General features: G+C 40.0%; 1 protein-coding gene across 3 annotated transcripts in view; it reads left to right on the top strand.

Annotated features, from left to right (window-relative positions):
* Window positions 1–15,995, top strand: part of CNR1 (cannabinoid receptor 1) — a 155,549-nt gene that overhangs the window by 90,329 nt on the left and 49,225 nt on the right. The window contains exon 3 of one of the 3 annotated variants that reach the window (XM_056566083.1): window positions 7,890–7,982. The exons of the other annotated variants lie outside the window; for them this stretch is intronic. The gene's annotated coding sequence lies outside the window, so the exon portion shown is untranslated. The remainder of the gene's footprint in view (window positions 1–7,889; window positions 7,983–15,995) is intronic. 3 annotated transcript variants of the gene reach the window in all.

The following is a 15,995-nucleotide window of genomic DNA, read 5'->3' as shown; positions in this document are numbered from 1 at the left end:
CTCTAATGCATCCGGCATTGGTGGTTGGAAATCCTGGCTGATCCATGCCTGATTCATCTTCATAAAGGTCAGTCTCTCCACATTTTTCGTGTACAGACGAGTTCTCCTTGGTGTTATTATAGCCCCCGCCGCACTAAACACCCGCTCTGATGGCACACTACTGGCCGGACAGGACAGCTTTTCCAGGGCAAACTCTGCTAGTTGTGGCCACAAATCAAGTTTGGCTGCCCAGAAGTCCAGCGGGTCTTTAAGGTGTGTTGGCATGGGCATGTCAAAGTATGCCACCACCTGCTGGTTCAGGTCCTGCTCCAGGTCTACCTGCTGCTGATTAGTGTTGAGCGGCATAGGCCATATTCGAATTCGCGAATATTCGCGAATATATGGACGAATATTCGCCATATTCGCGAATATTCTCGTTTTATTTTCGCACATGCGAATTTTCGCGTGTGCGAAAATTACCATAAGCAAATATTCGCATATGCGAACATTAGCGTATGCAAATTTTCGTAAATGCGAAAATTCGCACACCGGTCTCATACAGTAGTATTAGAGCCTTCTTTACACCACACAAGCTGGAAGCAGAGAGGGATGATCACTGTGATGTGTACTGTGAAAAAAAAAAAAAAAAAACAACGAATATTCGTAATTACGAATATATAGCGCTATATTCGTGAATATTCACGAATTCGCGAATATGCGATATTCGCGAATAAAATTCGAATTGCGAATATTCGCGAGCAACACTACTGCTGATGAGTTGCTTTGCTATGCGGGTGAAGAAAGCTACTCATCAGTGACTGTAGACTGTAGGCTGCTGCTGATGGAGCTGGTACTGCTCCTACCACCCCACCCCTCCCCAGCAGCCATGGCATCGCAGAGGGCCCTCTGAGTCAGACCTGCGACAGGATGGCGCAGATAGGCATCGTTATACTGACTACGTAGGATGTCTCTGTAGTAGGTCAGTTTGTCCTCCCTCTCAGTGGGTGTAAAAAAGGCCCCCATTTTGTGCCAGTAGCGAGAGTCCAATAGAGTGGATAGCCAGAAGTCATCCTGCTGCCAAATGGTGACAATTTTGCGGTCACCACGCAAGCAAGTGAGCATGCATCGTGCAATTTGTGCAAGTGACTCGGAGGGATTCCCTGCCTCCATCTCCACTGCATACTGCCACGGTATGTCTGGGTCCTCTTCTTTACATTGAAGTTACACAGGGGAGTCCCCCTATCTGCTTAGATCATCAAGAAATCGATGATGGCTTTTGTCTGTTCGTATAGTCGGTCCAACATATGGAGGGTGGAATTCCAACATGTGGAAACGTTGCAAATCAGACTATGTTGGGGGATGCTGTTCTGACGCTACAGCTCAAGGAGGGTGTGCTTTGCGGTGTACGAGTGGCTGAAGTGCATGCAAAGTTTCCTTCCCATTATTAAAAAGTCTTGCAGATGGGGGGAACACTTCAGGAACCGCTTGAAAACCAGATTAAACATGTGTGCCATGCAGGGCGCATGTCTCAAGCTTCCTTGTTGCAGCGCAGACAAGATGTTTTTCCCGTTGTAAATCACCATTGTTCCCATTTCCAGTTTTCGTGGAGTAAGCCATGATTCGATTTCTTGATGAATGACTTTTAGCAGTTCCTCCAATGTGTGACTCCATTCGCCAAAGCAAACCATGTGAAGAACAGCATGACACACATGGTATGCTGGAGGGGCACTGAGACTTGTCCGTGCCGTGGAGGCTGAGGACACGGTGGAGGAATAGGAGGCGGAGTTGCACACTGTAACAGGACCTACGACCTGAGAGCGTGGAGGTGGAATCGGCATGACCTGTCCATGTTGCTGGTGTGGCTGTGCAGGAACCACATTCACCCAGTGGGCCATAAAGGACATGTATTGTCCCTGACCGTTGTTACAGTTCCACACATTGGCACTGCCGTGCACTTTGGTACACACCAAAAGGCTCAAGGACTAGCCCACCTTCTATTCCACAAAATTGTGCAGGGCTCGTACTGCCTTCTTCGCAACGAAATGACGGCTTGGGACTCTCCACCTCGGCTCGGCACAAGCCATCAGTTCTCTAAAAGGTGAAGAGTCCACCACTTGAAAAGGGAGGGACTTCAGCACCAGCAACTTGGACAGGAGCACATTCAGCTTCTGCACCGTTGGATGAGTGGGCGCATGCTGTTCTTACTTGGACATGGCTTCCCCGATGGATTACTGGTGGAATGACTGACTCAAAGTAGGAAGAGCAGTAACATCTGGAGTGACAGAAGATGGGTATGACACACAGCTCCCTTCGGCTGAGGTGGTGGAGCTTTGGCTGGCTGAAACAGGTAGCTGTGTGCCACTAGGTGAAACAGCAGGCTGGACCACCACATCTGAGCCACAGTTCTCCCAGGCTGCTTTATGGTGACGCTGCATATGTTGACGCAGGGTGAGGGTGCTTTCTGCTCACAAATCTTGCATGTGGCCAGGTTAACATCCTCCGGATGATTGATGAAAAACTGCTACATCGCCAAGTAGTTGATTTTCCCACCAACAGTCCGCACTGATTGACTGCTACTTCTCACAACACTACCCGCAACACCACCTCCCACAACACTCTCCTCAACACTACTTGCCCGCCTAGCAGAGGAAGCAGTGGATGTCTCCTCCACTTCTTGGCTGGGCAGTAGCTTCTGACTGTCCTCCAGTGGATCGTCCTCACTAAATAGTGGAGCTGAACCTGCAGCATAAGATACTTCTGTGGGGAGGGAACAGCATAGGACAGAGGCAATGGGAGGACAGGGACTGCTCCTGGGCCATGCCAACTGATGGTTGTGACTGAGGAACCCACCAACTGTTGACTGGGGGTGTCAGATATCACTTGTAGTGAAGTGGATGACTGTGTTAACCAATTGATGACGGTTGCTGGTTGAGACAAGACCGCTAGCTGATACAAAGAGCTGCCACTCCTGCTGCCACTCGCCCCTAGTCTGCTGCGACCTCTGCCTGATGAATTTAGGCCTCTGCCACATCTCTGTGCATGGCAATTCTCTGCCTTACATTCTTAGTGTGTATATGAGGGAAGTACAATATGCTCCACTATGCTTAAAACAGCATTTCTCTACAACACCAGCAGGTTTGTACTTTTGCCTTGCCTTTCATAGTATCTAGGCCCTTTAGACTTTAACAAGAACAACATGGTACACCACTTAGATGTACGTATGTGGTATGCACTTATGAGCGGAGGACAATGCGCTCCAGTATGCTGAAAACAGTATTTATCTACAACACCAGCAGGTATGTACTTTTGGCTGGCCTTTCACTTATGGGGGGAGGACAATGCGCTCCAGTACGCTTAAAACATTATTTGTCTACAACACCAGCAGTTGTGTACTTTTTGCTGGCCATTCACAGTATCTAGGCCCTTAAGACTTTAGCAGGAACAGGGCTCTTGCGATTGTTCACCTCCCCAAGCATCCCCTACTACTTTGCCTGCTATTACATCTTTTACATTGTAGTCTTTGAGGTCCAATCAGCAGTCTCTACTGTGGCGCTCATGTTTTTTTTCGGCAGAAGTTCACAGAGACAGAAGGTTACTACTGTGTTCTCTTGTATAGTCTGCAGCATGGCAATACTCTGCAAATTGCCTATATAGGAAATATAGAGTATTTGATCTCTACAGGCTCCCTCTATGGCGGTGTTGGTTACAGTATATTGGTGCTTGTATAGAATCCTGGCAAAAAAGCAAAAGCAACACTCCAGCAATCCAGTAGAAAACGTGATGCTTATTCACCAATCCTATCAATAAAAGAAAGTGCAACTTTTTAACCTTCTCCATGGGGTGTTTTTCAAGCATGGTTAAAATATACCTCATGGAGTAGGTTGAAACATTGCACTTTCTTGTATTTATTGGAAGGGTGAAAAAACATCACGTTTTACACTGGATCGCTCGAGTGTCACTTTTGCTTTTTTGTCGGGATTCTAAATCAAATGAGACCTCTAATTGGGACTTGAGACAAGCGGAATACCTGCATTTATACGTCCTGCACTGTGCCACTTCATCTCTTTGTTTTGGTGCTTGTATAGAGGTACATTACACATGTCCCATTTCTCCTGCTCTTCATTTAAATTGTTTTAGACTGATAGGGACTAATTTACCAATAAACTAATTTTAGAAAAGTAATTTTTTCTAAAATCTACGACTCACTGTTTAAATATCTAAAACTAACTGTTCTTATAGTAAAGGAAAACTGACGGGCTGTTCTCCCATACTAAGCCCAATACATTGGGTTATAGTGCAGGTGAACAGGAATACAAAGAGGTTCCTCTTGGTGCAGATATGGCCCCCGTGGAACCTCTTTGTACTCCTGTTCACCCACACTATAACCCAGTGTATTGGATTTAGTGCTGGTGAACAGCCTGTCAGTTTCCCTTTAAAGCAATTCTCCACTGCCCCAGTGTTCGGAACATTTTATTCCAAATGCTGGGTGCGCGCTGCGGGGGTTGTGACGTCACGGTCACAACCTTTGTGATATCACACCATGCCCCCTCAATGCAAGCCTATGGGAGGGGGCGTGGCAGCTGCCGTGCCCCCTCAGCCTGCACCCAGCGTTCAGAACAAAATGTTCCGAATGCTGGGGCAGTGGCGTACCCCTTTAAACCACACTGACTGGTGATCAATAGATCCTAAGCTTTCACCTGCAGTAATATCATATAAATGAAGTCCATATTTGTGAATACTAAATCTTAAATGTCCTCCTTCCGGCTTTGCTCTTCAACTACTTATTGTAGAGATAATTCCATAAAAAGAATTTAGGATATCGTCTGGGAGAACTAGATATTTTGGTTTTCCAGTTCACATCAGTACTTAGCAGCTGCTGTATACTACAGAGAAAGTTATGTAGTTATTTCTAGTCTTACCACAGTGCTCTCTGCTGCCACTTCTGTCCATGCCAAGAACTGTCCAGAGCAGGAGCAAATCTCTATAGCAAACCTATACTGCTCTGGACAGCTCCTGACATGGACAGAGGTGACAGCAGAGAGCACTGTGATCAGACTGGAGAGAATGACACAACTTCCTCTATAGTATACAGCAGCTGCTAAGTACTGGATGTATTACATTTTTTAATTAGAAGTAATTTACAAATCTGTTTAACTTTCTGGCACCAGTTGATCTGATTTTTTTCCCCCTCCAGAGTACCCCTTTAAAGTCACCCATGATGATAACTTCCCTTTCAAGGTCATTTTAGCTATTTTCTCAACTTGTAGGTCATCAAATTCTTTCACTTGACCAGGCGGTCTATTAGTCACACCTACACGAGTTACTATCTTATTACCAAACTGCAGTGTAGTCCGGACTGACTCTATGTTGGCCTCACTAACTTGTATCAGGTTAGATTTTATGCTAGCCACCTCTCCCCTTTCTTGCCTTCTCTGTCTTTTCTATATAAAGAGTATCCTGGTATTGTTTTGTCCCAGTCATTACTCTTATTAATCTATGTCTCAGTAACAGCCATTAAATCTACATTCTCAGATGCCATTATTGAGCCAAGTTCATTGATCCTATTCCCTAAACCGTGAGAGTTTAAGCTTGTCATTTCCTAACTTAACATTTTTAGAGTATCTTTACTTAGAATTACTCATGTTACATTGCTCCTAGTCATGTATGTATAAAGTTTAGTCTACAAGGAGACATTTTGTAACCCCAATAATCATTTTTAACTGTTTAGTCACAACATCAGGACAAAGCAGTTTATTGATTTAAATGCAGTCTTGTGGACTGCAGCTGTAAGGCTCCCTTTATGGTTTCCTATGCAATCTTGTGGACTGCAGCCATCACTATTAGTTAAAGTTAATCAGTACTAACACCTCATGCCTAATTGATAAGTATGTTACCATTCTCCCTTTCAATATGATGTGTCCCTACACAGGCTATGTTGCTACTCAGTTTTTTGAGCCTCATTTTGATCAGTATTTTTACCAAAACCAAAGTAAGTCCAAAGCACAAAGAAAGGTGGCAATCTTTTTTTTTTTATTATAAATTTTTTCTTCGTAAGTTCTATTCCTTGTTTTGGTAAAAATAACAACCAATAAAAAGCTCAAAATACTGTGTGTGTACATAGCCTCCCATGTGCGTAATACATAGACGTGTTATCATTTGTATCTGCCTGACTGCAGATCTAGAGACCCAAACTTAAGGATCATAGTGACAAATACACATTACATATGTGTGAAAGCAGCCTTGTACTGTTAGAGATAATTGGACACTGTGAAACTGTGTAATGGGGTATGACCCTTGGGCAAGGTGAATGGTAACACCCAAATCTCAGCTAATTCATACATTTGCAGTATAAAAGAGAAATGGCATAATGCAGAGGTCTAAGAAACTATACTGCAGAATTGTTTATTGGGAAATACAGGTATCTGGTATAACAGGTCAGAAGAGGTCCACTTTAATTGTTGTGCAGTCTGTGATTGTAGAAATTATAAATAAAAAATATTTATGTGAACCAGTCCTCAAAAGCACAGGGGAGAGAAAAAGGAAAAGACTAGTGGAGATGGGATCCAAGAAATGGTCTTTATTATATAAAAAGGATATATATGACCAATCGCCTAGCAGGGCCCTTGCTAAAGGCGAATGGAATATACTGGGTAAAAAATAGATATAATAAAAAATACAGAATATAGTAGGATTAAAATGAGATAAATATGATGGGTAAGTAGCACCAAAGAAAATTCATTAATTAAATATCTGCTGCATATATCAGGAGAAAACGTTCTCAGTCCATGTAATTCATAGGGATATTTCAATGAAAAATCCACAAGAAATGTCCAGAATGAAAAGTCACAATTAGTTTGGGTGTGTCCGGAGTAACGATATATGGTAGTGAGTGTAGCGACGATAGCTACAATAGGAAATTCATGGACAGGTAATGCAGGCAATGTGGCAAACACTGTCAGCGATGAAGATGTCAAGTCTCGGTGCACAGCACCACTCACCCTCCTTTGGAGTCCTCAGGTCCGGGCTGGCACGGCTGAGTCCGGCACTCTGGATATCAATGCCCGCCTGGGTGGTATGCTGGGTGAATGGCTGAATCTCCGGGGGTCTGAGTGTCCTGGGCTGGCACGGGAGGCGTCCGGCCTTGGGGAGGATGATGTCCAGGAGTAACTCTGCCGACCGGGGCTGTGAGAGGATGCAGGTAACAGGTGGTGCGGATTGCACGTATGAATAAGGTGCTAACAGCGCGCGTGCAGCAGTGGTCCCAGTCTGTGATTGGCCATGAGTACTACTGTATTCTCTTGCACAGTCTGCAGTATACTAATACTCTGCAGATCACCTATATAGAAATGACGATGACGATGTTGGTTACAGTGTATTGGTGCTTGTATAGAGATACAGTACACATGTCCCTGATTTATATGATGGGATATGAAGTATTACATTGTTTAATACCTTTACATGTGTATATTGAATTTATTAGTAAATAAGTAATGCACAATAGAAGGAATAATCACATGGGAGCCCTGTAGTCTTTTCAAAGGACGCAAGCTAATGGTGCAAAAAGGCTGACCAGTGATTATTTCTTAATGGTTCACAATGACACAAGAAATAGACTACAATTCCTTTAATACTATAATCACAATTAATCATAGTACTTAAGTAGTTGGAATCATATATGTTATCTGTGCTGGATCCCCAGGGTTTTATCAATAGGTGGTGCTGCTCCAGGTACCAAGTCTGAATTAGATCCATATTAGTAGCTACCTTTGAGTTTCACTACTGTGCTTAGAGTACACAAATATATAATGATTTTTAAGGAAAAAAAACTGCAAAATATGAGAAACTAGCAACATATGAATGCGAATATATTCATACTGGGTTTACACATGCAATTTCTGTTGTCTCTATAGCTAAAACACATAAAAAAAGGCAAAGTTACAAATCCCGGTGGCATCTACCTCAGAATGCTCATATATTTGTGGACCAGCATTTCAAAGTACACGGTATGTCAAACAGAATGGTCTTACCCTTTCTATAATGAATGTCAGTGTCTGATACAGGTGCAGGAAAACATCATGTACACCATTCCCAATTGTATCGAGTAAAGGTCCAAACTGTGAAAGGTGGGCAGGGGGTATATTCCTGACCCTAGTGACCCTGGGAAATACTGTATAAACTTCCCTACTTGTATAGGGTAAGTTTGTATAGGGCAAATTCCTACCCAACACAATTCTTCAAGATAGGTGGACTCATCAAGTGTTAAAATGCATACATACACATTAAAGTGCAAAGTATCACTTTAGGGAATGGCTACTATGTAGTGGCTGAAATTAGTCTGGGCAAACTAGTAAAGTATATCTCCTCTGGTCTTGTCAGGAATAATGTCATAACTCAACATCTGGGCCCAATAACTCATATGATATTATTTTTGACGATGCATTGCTAGAAATAACTTTTTCAATATAATAAATAAAAATATATGCAGATTTGTTGGTTACAATTAATAAACATAACTAAGTATATGAATACAATGATATATATGAATATTAATGGCTCATTATTAAGCTTAGTTAATAACTGAGTTCCAGTAGAGCAACAAATCGCAGATGTTAGTTCAGATATCATATATGGATATAACTCAGAAAAGAGAACTTCACACCAAATGATATCGAATGGACAAACATCAGAAGACACATGAAAACGGGACTGATATATAAACATATACTCTACCCACTTCTAACTAACAACAAATACATCTAGTAGGTATTTAAGGTAAAGTATAAGATACAAAATCTGTAGTATTCAGAATAGAGGAAATAAAGGAACACTTTCCTTGTGGGAATTTATTAATATTGAGTAGTTTGGCAAGGTAAGAAAATAAACTAATCTATATGCATCATCTGATTGCTTTAATATAGATCAGAACCTCAAATTCCTCTGCAGTAGAAGATGAGGAACTAATTTACTAACTTTACAATTTCAATATGGAGATTAAGGAAAGTGTATTTCGCCCAACAAAATGATTTCATGTAATTAATATTAGAAAAAAAAAAGTTATCTTACTCAAATAAGAATCTTATACCTGACCAGAACTTTTGAAAGCTATAACTATTGGATACAGGAAAGATGCTTTCTGGGTGTTCAGAGAGTCAACCCATTGTTTTAGTTATGTGATCATAGTATAGAAACATTGGAAAATATTTCTCAGTGACTCTTCATCACTCCTCCCCTCAGACAACTTCTGGGAGCTTTAAAAAAAAATACAGCTAGAAATGACGGACGTATTTAGTATCAATGCATGCATAATTGTTCAAACTATTAAAATATAATGCTAATGATTCCAAATGGCCTAAACGTAAAAAAAAAAATTTACACAAACAATGCCTATTTTGTGTCATATATCAGAAAAAAATAAATTAAAAGTGATCAAAAAGTCCCATCAAAACAAAAATGGGACTGATAAAAACTACTGATCACAGCACAAAAAAGGAGAGAACAGAAGAGTCAGAAGAGAACCATTTTAAGCATAGTGATTTTGTAAAAAAAAAAAAAAAAGTTCAATCTTTTTTAATGCAGTTAAATGAAATAACCATACAAATTGGGTATCGTTTTAGTTGTATTGTCCTAAAAATAGAGAGAACATGTCATTTTTACCATAAAGTGTACTGCGTAAAAATGAACCAAAAGTCAAAAAATCAAAGGTGTCATTACAGAGTACAATTGGTTAAGCAAAAAACAAGCCCTCCTATATCTCAGCAGATGCAAAATATAAAGAGTAATGGCTCTTAGAAGGCTAGGAGAAAAAATTAAAATGCAAAAATGAAAATGCAAAAATGAAAATTGTCTGGGTCCTCAAGGCCAAAATGCTCTTAAGGGGTTAAGGTAAAAAAAAATATGCTTATCAGAAACAAGACAAGGACATTTATTTGTTTCTACCTTAACCCCTTAAGGCCTCGCCTTAAAAAAATCATAACTCTTTTATATTTTCATCCACAGACTAGTATGAGGGCTTGTCTTTTGCACAACCAGTTGTCCATTGAAATGCAATCACTCACTTTACCATAAAATGTATGGCGCAACCAAAAAAATACTATTTGTGTGTGAAAGTTAAAAAGAAAACCGCAATTTAGAAAATTTTGGAAGGTTCCGTTTTCACGCCATACAATTTATGGTAAAAGTGACATGTGTTCTTTATTCTTTGGGTCAATCTGATTAAAATGATACTATGAATACATACTTTTCTATTACTGTTGCGCTTAAAAAAAATCGCAAACTTCTTAACCAATAATACGTTAAAAATCCCTCTATTTTGAAGACCTATAACTTTTTCATTTTTCCGTATAAGCAGCAGTATGAGGGCTCATTTTTTGTGCCATTCTGGATGATTGGATCTCTGCGGCAGTGCTGCGGGCGATCCGATCATCCATTTTAGTGACCCCAGCTCTGCAGATTCCGTGATCTGTATTGATCACGGCATCTGAGGGGTTAATGGCGGACATCCACGTGATCGCGGATGTCGGCCATTACCAGCAGGTTCCTGGCTGCTATCAGCAGCCGAGACCTGCCGTGCATGACCCGAGCATCGCTCCGATGCTCACGGTTATGTATAGGACGTAAATGTACCACCTCACCAGGACGTACATTTATGTCCTGCATCGTTAAGGGGTTAAGAAAAAACACACAGTGAAGAAATCCATAGTGAACATATTTAAAATGGCTTCTATTTACAATATTGAGACTGATGCAAAAATCTTGTAATTTTTGGTTTATCTTCACTTAAAATAATCTGTTCAAAAAGGAAAAAGTGCTCCATAGTGCAGACAACCCTCAGGTAAAAGAACAGGGAGTGATTGGTAAGGCTGGGTTCACATATATCAGGCATCCAGCATAGTTTCCCTCCAGCGTGCACCGGAGGGAAACTGATGCCAAAACTTATCCCATTCATTTGAATGGGACAGTTCACAACCATCCAGCATCTCAATTTTGCCTGAGGGCACCAGACAGGGGAAAGCAGCTTGCATGTTGCATGTTCCTGTCATGAACGGGGGGCAGGGAGAAGTGTACCCTAAGCTGTCCCTAACAACCACTCTCCCTGCTTACTTGCCCAGACACCCTAGCAGTAAATGACAACTTGGAGCTAAAGTGCATTGGCATCAAAGTCAACAAAACAAACGGAACTAAACATGTTGGGGAAAAGTCAGGAACAAAACGGGAATACAATAACCAACAAACAAATAAACCAGGTATGATATAAATACTAACATAAAACGGGTCAGGAAATCTAGGGCACTGTTCACTTTTACTCAGAACAAAGAACACACTAGACACCCCACTCCACAAATGGAGTGACATCAATACAAAAGGCAAATAGACTCCTAGCCAGCGACACTCTCCACTGAGTGATCAGGATACTAGCCTAGGAGGAAACAGAAATACTAAATATGAGCAAACACGTGTAAATACACAAGACTCACTCACTCCTAAATAGACGGATTAGCACAAGGCTCAGGAATACTATCCCAGGAGTAGCAGGATATAACAAGGTCAAAACAGGACTGACAAAATGCACAGTGTGAATACAGCCTAAAGCAACACAAAGCAAATGCAGAACGAATACAAGAAATCCTAAAACCCTAAAATCTCTATACTTTATCAGTCAAACAGGACTGATAACCATGGTTTAAACTCAGGATATGTGCTAAAAAAGACAAAAGCTTAAGATGCATAGTAAACAAGACATGGTCAGAGTACAGATCTAATTAACACCAGAGAGTTCCAGTTTAAATAACCATATCTGAGATGCCATAGGCTGAGAGCATTAAATCTTCCCAAACCAGGGAGAATTAGCACAGAAACTGTTCAGACCCAAAACTAATCTCTGAACAGGACCTAAAACTGAAAAATACAAAAACACAGAAACAGACATTACAGTTCCCCTGTCCGACGTCCAGAAACAATGGATGCCGGTTGCCATACATCAGTGGCATCAGTTGCGTCGAGATACAGACTGAGTTCACATATGTCAGATGCCGGACATATGTGAACCCAGCCTAACCACTTACCACAAAGAGTTGGGCAAACTCATGATCTCTGATCATAGCATCAAACAAGGATAGTTAAGACCGCATCTAATCCCCATGCCAAACTGATGCACCAATATAGTTAGTTCCTCCAGCTCCTTATGGGATTGTCAAAGCAGGTAAAAATCCTTGTCTCTACTTCTGTCCTGTGCTGACAATTTCCTAAGGACCTGGAGGAACTTACTAGTTAGAGAACTTCAGCAGTGTACAAATTTGTAGAAAGTCTATACATGTTCTGTGAATCTGTACAACACTTGCACCATTCCCCAAGCAGTGCTAAGCACAAACAAATGGGCACATTGCTCAGCTGAGCTCTTCGAGTCCAGTCCTGAAACAGGGCTGTTACCTGTATACCTTCAAACCTAAAAAACCTTTAAAAAAATCTCTAATGCACACTTCCAAAAATTTCCAGAAGCACCCTCAAAGATCTATAGTTTTCTTCCCTTAGTCGCTACATAGACCTAAAGGCCATTCCAGGCTTCAAGTGTCTCGAAGGGTCTGATAGCATCTTGCATACATTTTTAAACCAACTACATAATAAAGTGTAAATTTTGAGCTATTTTGCACACTGGAAACTTGACCGCACACACAAACACACCTTATAAGCCATATTAAGACAACAACATATATTGTTACTCTTTGTAAATTGTAATCCTTCTAAAAAGGAAAAAAAAAATGTTATGTCATGGAAAAGAAAAAAGAAAAATCAGCTTAACAAATGTTAGGGCTGTTAAACTACCACATGTGCTAAATTGCTAAAAGTTGTGTGATCATTTAGGGCCACATTCTGGTTGTTAAGAGTATAAATATTGCATACACTATACATCTTGTTCTTATATCTGTGCAGAAAAGCACATTTCTAACGTATCAATTCTAAAGAGTTTTTATATGATTTGACAGTATGACATGATGCATGCTGCTCAAATACACAGGAGATTTGAAAGATCTGGTTGAGCAATAATATATTAATACAGGAAGCTGAAAACAGACGTTATATCACTGCTTGTGACTGTGTAGCTTATCATATCTTGTGGAAACATACTGTTGACCCAGTGTGTTATTGACTCAACCTACAGATACCTTTTCAATGTCCAGTCATTGCATCAACACATAAGTGGTGGTATGCCATCTGTGCTGCAGCAAAGAAAAGTCAATGTGGTTGCATTGCAGCATACCAATTGTTGTTGTCAGAAATGCATATCAAATGGGGATGAAGACAACATACAAGCCAATAACTGTCCCCAAAGTTTAGACCTAGATTGAAAACATGTTCCTCCTTCCCCTGTTGTTAGTAAGGCACATCTGGGAAGGCAAGCTTGGCACATGAGTATTTTTTTACATATTGCACTTTTTTCCTGGCTGGTTTTCCACCCTAATGGTTCTTTTATGCTCATTGGAATGTTCTACTACTGAGTTTAACAAACACATTTTAGGAAATATTTAAATATTTTCATATGGACTTTCACAATTGGTGAGGTCTAGGAGTCAGACATTCTGCCTGGTAAGGCTCAGGAGAAAAAAGTCTGTAATAAGTAGACTCTGAGTACATTGTATGTTCCATAATATATTATTAAATATCTATGAAGTTCCCTTTTGTTCTACCAAAACAGCTTTGATCCATCAATACATGGACTAAAAGATCTCTGAGGGTGCCCTCTGTTATCTGTTACCAAATGTTGAGCAAATCATTTACCCCTTAAGGACATGTGTTTTTTTTTTGTTTTGTTTTGTTTTTTTCCTCTTGGTCTTCTAAAAGCCATACTGCTTTCAATTTTCCACTTAAAGACCAATATAAGAGTTTTTTGTGGCAACAAAACCAACCAAAAAACCAAGTACCATTTTTGTTTTGATGGGATTTTTGATTGCTTTTTCTTCATTTTTTTCTGGGAGAAGAATCAACCAAAAATATGCAATTCTTGACTTTGGAATGTTCTTACATTTACGTCATTGACTGTGGGGTTAAAATAACATTATATTTTATTAGTTCAGACATTTACGCACACGGCAACACCATATATGTTTATAATTATTTTTTTGTTTATACAATTTTATTTAAAAAAAAAAGTTAAAAGGGGGTTAATTTAAACTTTGATTAAAGAAGGGGTTGATTAATATTTATTAACTTTTTTAACACTTTATTCACTTTATTTTTCTAGTCCCCATACATACCATCATTAGATTGCACACACTCATCAATGTTGCTCCATAGGAGAGCATTGATCAGTGTTCGATTGCTACAGCCTGCAATGACATGTAAGAGACTTCCCTCCATTCTTACAGCTGATAGGGACATCGTGATTTCCCCGCGATGGTCCCGATCAGCTCCTCTGAGCAGCTAAGAACAGATTTCGGCTCTTTTAGACACCATGATCAACTTTGATCGTGGCATCTAAAGGGTTAATGCCAGACACCGGCCTGATTAGCGATGTCCAGCACTAGCTACGGGTCCTGGTTGCTGATAGCTGCCAGGACCATGTGCGTTCAGTGCGTGCTCAGCTCCTGAGCTAGCTTTGTACCCCTGTGGTGTCACTGAGCCGTTTATAAACAGCGTTTTGCGGCAAGGAGTTAAAGCCCTGTAAGCTGGAGCCTTAGTGGATTTTACTCTTCTGGCATCTCCCAAATATGCTCAATTGGATTGGTATATGGGATTTTAGATACCAAAACAACTGCCTAAACTCTTTATATGTATTTCAATCCATTCCTAAACTATTATTTTATTGTGGAATGGCACATTATCTGCTGAAAGAGGAAACTGTCATTAAGGAAAACCACTTTCATAATAGGGTACATTTAGTCTGCAACAATGTTTAGGTAGGTGATATGTGTTAAAGCAACATCCACATGAAATCCTGAGACCCAAAGTTTTTCAGCAAAACATTATTCACACTACCTCTACCAAGGTACATGCAGAGTAAAGGTAGACTTTACAGGAGCCCCTAACCCCAGCTACCCAACACACCTCAGACATGTTTTACCAACAGGCTTTGTCTTGCATTGTCTATGTATTTTATCTTAACTCTGCATATACCTTGGCTTCTTCTTCCCTTTTGTATACTCTTCGGGTACATGCTCATTACTTACATCTATATGGTTCTTACATTTATTACTTAGATACTTTAGCTTGCATACTTACCCAAACATATATATATATATATATATATATATATATATATATATATATAAATAATGAGTATTTTTATTACTTTTTTTTTCAAGGGTAATATTTGTATTGTGTTTTATCAAGTGTCATTTTGGTAAATGCATATGGGCAAACAGATAGTAAGCCCTGGAGAACCACCTTCCCAGTACCCCACCTTTTGTTTTTATACCCTTTGTGATTTTATTGTGCTGTTATTTACTTGTATGAAATAAAGATGAGACATCACAGGATCTGCAATTTTAAACGTATTCTAGCTATTACAATGTAGCCTTTATCTAAGTTGCTCAGATCTTTACATTTGATCTTTTGTCGGCTTTACAGATTGTCCTGAAAAATAATTGTTATTCATTTCACCCTTCAGTGGTTTTTAATTTATGGATGATACATATTTACTTGTTTTAAAGCATGCAACTTCCCTTACAAGACGCAGTTGTCAAATATTACTAGGTAGTCTATATAAACACCACATTGACATAAGGTACATGTCAACAGCTTGTCATTTTTACAGTAAAATCCCATCCAAATATATCCCCCTAACAATCATATTATTTATCTCTAACCTTTTATATCATAGGCTGTACAAAATAAATAAATAAACCAGCATATTCGATGCTAAGAATATCCATACAAGGTGTCATTTCTAAGCTAAAGTCACAGAAAATAAAACAAATAAATAACACACAGGTTACATTTATCATAATGGTGGATATGGTGCATATAAAGTGATCTGATTCCGAACATAGAAATGCAAACTTCATTGGATTGGTTTGATCTGT

This window comes from Hyla sarda, chromosome 3, assembly GCF_029499605.1.
Source record: "Hyla sarda isolate aHylSar1 chromosome 3, aHylSar1.hap1, whole genome shotgun sequence".
Lineage (NCBI taxonomy): Eukaryota > Metazoa > Chordata > Amphibia > Anura > Hylidae > Hyla > Hyla sarda.
The sequence above is the reverse complement of the archived record's forward strand: the minus strand, read 5'-3'. Positions and strand labels throughout refer to the sequence as shown.